This window comes from Haliotis cracherodii, unplaced genomic scaffold (genome assembly GCF_022045235.1).
Source record: "Haliotis cracherodii isolate W230 unplaced genomic scaffold, xgHalCrac1.p SCAF_1, whole genome shotgun sequence".
Taxonomy (NCBI): Eukaryota; Metazoa; Mollusca; class Gastropoda; order Lepetellida; family Haliotidae; genus Haliotis; species Haliotis cracherodii.
Genome location: NW_027266264.1, coordinates 62,024,458 through 62,030,147, shown reverse-complemented (window position 1 = coordinate 62,030,147; position 5,690 = coordinate 62,024,458). Strand labels below are relative to the sequence as shown.

The following is a 5,690-nucleotide window of genomic DNA, read 5'->3' as shown; positions in this document are numbered from 1 at the left end:
AAAGGAGCTGGCTAAGCTAGTATTACATGTTACGAATTTGAATGAGTTATGTTTCGTAAAACATAGCATCGATAATCCATAAATATAAGCAACACAGGGGCATGGCCATCATTATATAAGAGATCTCGTCTTAAAAGGAGAGTCCATTGTACGATTCCGACTACTAGTATATCATGAGCATGTGTTTATGAACCGCTATCAAACAGTAATGATACCAGGTGGCCGCTAAAAGCCGAGCTTATCCTGCCCCGCCGGTGGCACCTATCACACAAACACTCAAAGGCAAGTCAATTGTTCACCTAAACAATCACGGGAACATATGGTGGAAGTCAAAATAGGATATTGCATCGGACGACATTTTTGTCACTGATACGTCAAATTCGGATTTGTCCTCCACAATGGTCATGTTTACCATAAACGTCATCCGTCTTATCATACATTATTGTGGATATTTTTTTGTCACGGTAGTCATGAATATACAACAAGATGGCGTTGAAACAAAGATTATGATGAACACATCAGGTCTTGTTGGAAATACTGGAATACCTCACCAATGAAGCCTGCAAGATATAAGACAATTTTTGGCAGTACGAATAGTTTTTAGGAACAGAAAGGTCTCTTTAGAAGAGTTTCTTTCAAATGTACATCCATCCAGTTATTAAAACTGACCATGTTTTTCTATATTTAGTACTGTTTTTTTCAACATGATGACTTATGCTGAATGTGACCACAGCTATTTTCAAGTAGGTGACATTTGGTGAAAAACTGGAGGGGGGAGGGGGGGGGGGGGGGGGGTGTTTAGCTTCCGGTACTCGGAAAAGGAGCTGGCTAAGCTAGTCATTTTTTATTTTTTTTATTACTGCTCTAAGGCCAAACTGTGCACACACGTACAGGTAATAGCTGTTGAATGCTTAGTTATTATTTTTTTTAAAATATAACGTTAATATAGAAGTCTATGGGAAGACATTTGGTTGTGTGTAACTTATAGTCGGATTCGTACAATGGACTCTCCAAGCAGATATTTCTTGTGATTATGGAAAAGCTTTTGGTGCTTTCAGTTATTACGATTATGGAAATGGTTCTGTCGCTATCTTTTCTACTATGCAGTTGATGACATTCATATACCACTTGTATTATCGTGTTTAAAACGGTATATCAGTATCACTTACTATTGTGAACTTTTAACAGTGTGTTATTGTAACGGAATACTGAGATAATAGGAAAGCGGATATCCCGGTGACCACGTCGATATCATGTGATGCACATATATATATTTCTATATGTAGCTGAGGTGTTTGAAGTTAATGAGTGGCGCCACATAGCTGGCAATGTGAAGCCAGCTGTGAGGATCGATATTCATCTGAAACATTCCGTCCTTTCTTTTGTTTTTACAGACAGAACGCACACATATTATCCAGCGTATCATCACTTTGGCGTGAACGATAATCATTTCGTTATCACATTGAATATCAATGCGTTTTTGCCGCTTGCCTGAATAAATCAAACCAAATGCAAATTAAATTTCAAAAACACACAAAACGGTATTCTTTACAGCTTAAATATGCGAAGACAAGAAGAGTATTACATGATACGAATTTGAATGAGTTATGTTTCGTAAAACATAGCATCGATAATCCATAAATATAAGCAACACAGGGGCATGGCCATCATTATATAAGAGATCTCGTCTTAAAAAGGAGAGTCCATTGTACGATTCCGACTACTAGTATATCATGAGCATGTGTTTATGAACCGCTATCAAACAGTAATGATACCAGGTGGCCGCTAAAAGGCGAGCTTAACCTGCCCCGCCGGTGGCACCTATCACACAAACACTCAAAGGCAAGTCAATTGTTCACCTAAACAATCACGGGAACATATGGTGGAAGTCAAAATAGGATATTGCATCGGACGACATTTTTATCAAATTCGGATTTGTCCTCCACAATGGTCATGTTTACCATAAACGTCATCCGTCTTATCATACATTATTGTGGATAGTTTTTTGTCACGGTAGTCATGAATATACAACAAGATGGCGTTGAAACAAAGATTATGATGAACACATCAGGTCTTGTTGGAAATACTGGAATACCTCACCAATGAAGCCTGCAAGATATAAGACAATTTTTGGCAGTACGAATAGTTTTTAGGAACAGAAAGGTCTCTTTAGAAGAGTTTCGTATTTGAAAAATATAATGAAATTAGTCACCAACAAGGTTACCCATAAACCATTACATTTTGTGTTGAATTCCTTAGACCGGTTATTATTTTCAAAAATTTGATCTATTTTTTTCTAAATATCCAAACCCCTTATTTTGGAACAGCTGAGAAGAGCTGGTTCAACCATCACATAAAAAGCCTTCATATAATCCTTTAGTATTTGATGTCATGTTATCTCCAAAATTCCTTCCGACTTACACAGAACCGTTACCTAAATTCGTGGGTAACCTTGATTCGTGGATCGCGGTAATTATCGTGATATCTCGTTAATTAAGTCTCGTATGACGTCACACAGCGGTACTTTTGATGTACACACACTGCCACGCCTTGCTGACAAAAACTTTCCGAATCGCTGCATTACACGTAAGTACAGAAAAACCAAATGTCCAACACTGAGATAAATAGCCCTAAATCACTAATACCAATTTTCATATTTACAAAACATCAATTAAAATATATACCGTAAGCACTACCCTTCTCATCTCTCGTCGTCTGCTTGTCTAGATGTCAATAAACATAAGTCACGTGACTTGAGAGGCTGCCGTCTGTTAAAATCATAAATCTATGGAAACATTTTCGGGCCATCTCGTATAGCTTTTTTTTCATTTCCATAGGGTTCATCGACGCCTTCGCGACAGGGATACAAAAGTTATTCGCCTACAGCTTTGACTAATGCTTACTTGGAAGTCAAAAACAATAAAGTTGCAGTTCATAGAGCGGCAAACACTGAGAGAGAGAATAAAAGGCAAGATCAATGTTGACACTGTCAATTCAAGTGCCACTCCAATTTTTTATGCGGAGCAGGAAACTAGACGTGTTGATCATGTAACATACATGGCATCAATCGGATACGGATATACCAGGAAAGAGGTTGTCCAATTAGGGTCTAACTTTGCTTGTCAGTTAGGAAAACGTGACCTGTCCCATCCATTATCTGTCAAGTGGTTATATGGTCTGTTGGAGCGACGGCCGGAGTTGAAAGTTAGAAGTGCCAAGTCTCTCACGGAACTTCGTGCTAAAGCAAGTTCAGAGGAATGCATCAACAAATATTTTGATGAACTTGCCATGATTATGGACAAATACGGTTTCCAATCAAGACCAGAAGCAATTTATAACCTAGACGAGAAAGGAATCAACCAGTCCCATGTCGCACCGAAAATTGTTGGCTCAAGAAATTCCGTGGCCTACGAGATTTCTTCGGAGGAGAGATCGTCCGTCGTCACACTTTTGGGATGTGGAAATGCTCTGGGCACATTTATTCCACATTTCTTTGTATTTGCGGGTGCTAGAATGCGCAAGTGAATTGCTTGAAGGCTGTACGGCGGCATGTGACGGAACTGTTTCTGAATCGGGATGGTCAAATAATGTTATATTCCAAGATTACTTGGGCAGGCATTTCCTTCGATATGCATCTCCAGCAACGCCGAATGGACCTTTGCTTCTTCTGTACGATGGCCACAAGTCGCACATTTCACCGTCTCTGATAGACTGGGCAAAAGATCACAATATTGTGTTGTTTGTCCTCCCGGCTCACATAAGTCATATTTTGCAGCCAATGGACGTGGGATGTTTCGGTTCGTTTACAAAAATCTACAATGCCGAATGTCACAAGCTGTTGAAGTCTGATGATACCACAGTCAACAGATATAACATCGCCTCCGTAGCCTGCAGGACATATTCTGCTGCTTTAACGCCTGGTCACTTGCAGTCGGCATTCAGAAAGTCTGGAATCTATCCCTTTTCGCCAGATATGATTGACAAATCTGCATTCCAACCAGCTGCTTTTATCCACGCATCACACGTTGATTACAAGTCGCAGCAAGTACCAGCTACTGACGACGTACACAGCCCACGTTCCAACCCTAACGTTGAGAAGGAAAATCTCGTCACTAACTTTGACCAAACCCAATTCTTTGTTGACCAGCTTCCCGTCATTCAGAAGAAGCAAAAAAACCACGTAGATCTATCCACAAGATCGTTAGCGGCAAAGCCATTACTGAGCCAGAGATGGAAATTCAAGTTAAAAACTATGTTAAAAGTTCAACTTCTGAACAGCCAGTACCAACCAAGAAACGACCAGCAAAGTCACATACATCAGCTAAACAATCTCAAAAGAAACATAAAAGTACCACCGAGCCAGCAGCGGGACCATCCGGTGCGATTAATCTACTATACAGCAGTGACAGTGAGGATTCGCCAATATCCGATGACGAAACATGTTGCGTGTGTCATCACTTTCAGACCAATGCACATCACTGTTTTTCGTACAATGGGGGCAGTGCATGTATCATGACTCTAACCACTGGGTGCACTTACAGTATTGTTGTCCAGTGCGCGTGCTTCGGACGCATGACACGTGTTATTGCCCTTTCCATGGTCTGCCATGCAAACCATCGGAAGAGAAGGACTGAAAGAGGACACAAACTTACCTGTAAATAGTGTACATAACTTTATTGACAAGATTCGTTTTGGAGTTGTGTGTTAAATAACTATGCTCTTCAACTGTTTCAGCCGACACAGAAATGCTGTTAGGTATAGATTCGAATTCATAAAAAAATATGACATAGTAACGGTACTGGGCTTTCGTACATAGCGATACAAGAATCTACTACGTAATCCGCGAATCAAGGTGACGTCACATTTTGTGTGCACATGAATGGCTGATGAATGCAAATGGCTTCGGTAAACATACTTTTCAGTCACGAGTGGAATCTTCGTCATTTTCTTATAGTTTAATAGATGAATTAAACGATCAGTGAGTATACAAAACAAAATCGGACATGTAAACCACGAATTTGGGTGAACTTTCCTTATATCCACGAATCAAGGTTACGCGAGGGTATACCATTCACGTAAGGTTTGTTTGCGGGTGATATCTTCGTTAATCATCGCATTGATGTGAGCGGTAAATGTAACTGTAGCACTTAAAGACGGCAAACAAGTGCAACTTTTATCGGTGACGTCCGCACTGGTATCTGGACAGCCCTGAAATATATGGCCTGTGATGCAATTCGACAAGGCTGACCAGGACCGCTCAAAATTGATGGTCATCAGATTGATAAAACTTTGCACCGCCCTCCCCTTTCAAATATTCTGAATGAGCCTGTAAAATCTGTTGGTAGATAACTGAAAGGGATGGGGCTCTTCTGAAAGAAATAGATGCTGATAAATTAATTTAAGATTGCATGCATAACAAAACACATGGTCTGCATGTTCACAATTTATTGGCAAATGTCTTCTGAAATGTGCCGAGAAAACAATATGAGAAATGCTGGACTGACTCGTTGATAACATATTTTGGCATGCATAAAGATATCATCACGATTTGATAGTGATTCACGCATGCTTATGATACAGACGGAATCCTAAAATGGACTCATAGAGGTTTGTATGATTATGGAAATGGTTCTTTTCTATTGTTTATTAGGGCTGTCATTGAATATTGCTAATTATGTCATTTATTTCGT

At 39.8% G+C, this 5,690-nt stretch overlaps 1 pseudogene; it reads left to right on the top strand.

The window, feature by feature from the left end:
• The first annotated feature begins 2,529 nt into the window (after window positions 1-2,529).
• On the top strand, window positions 2,530-3,842 carry LOC139466893 (uncharacterized; annotated as a pseudogene).
• The last annotated feature ends 1,848 nt before the right edge of the window (window positions 3,843-5,690 follow it).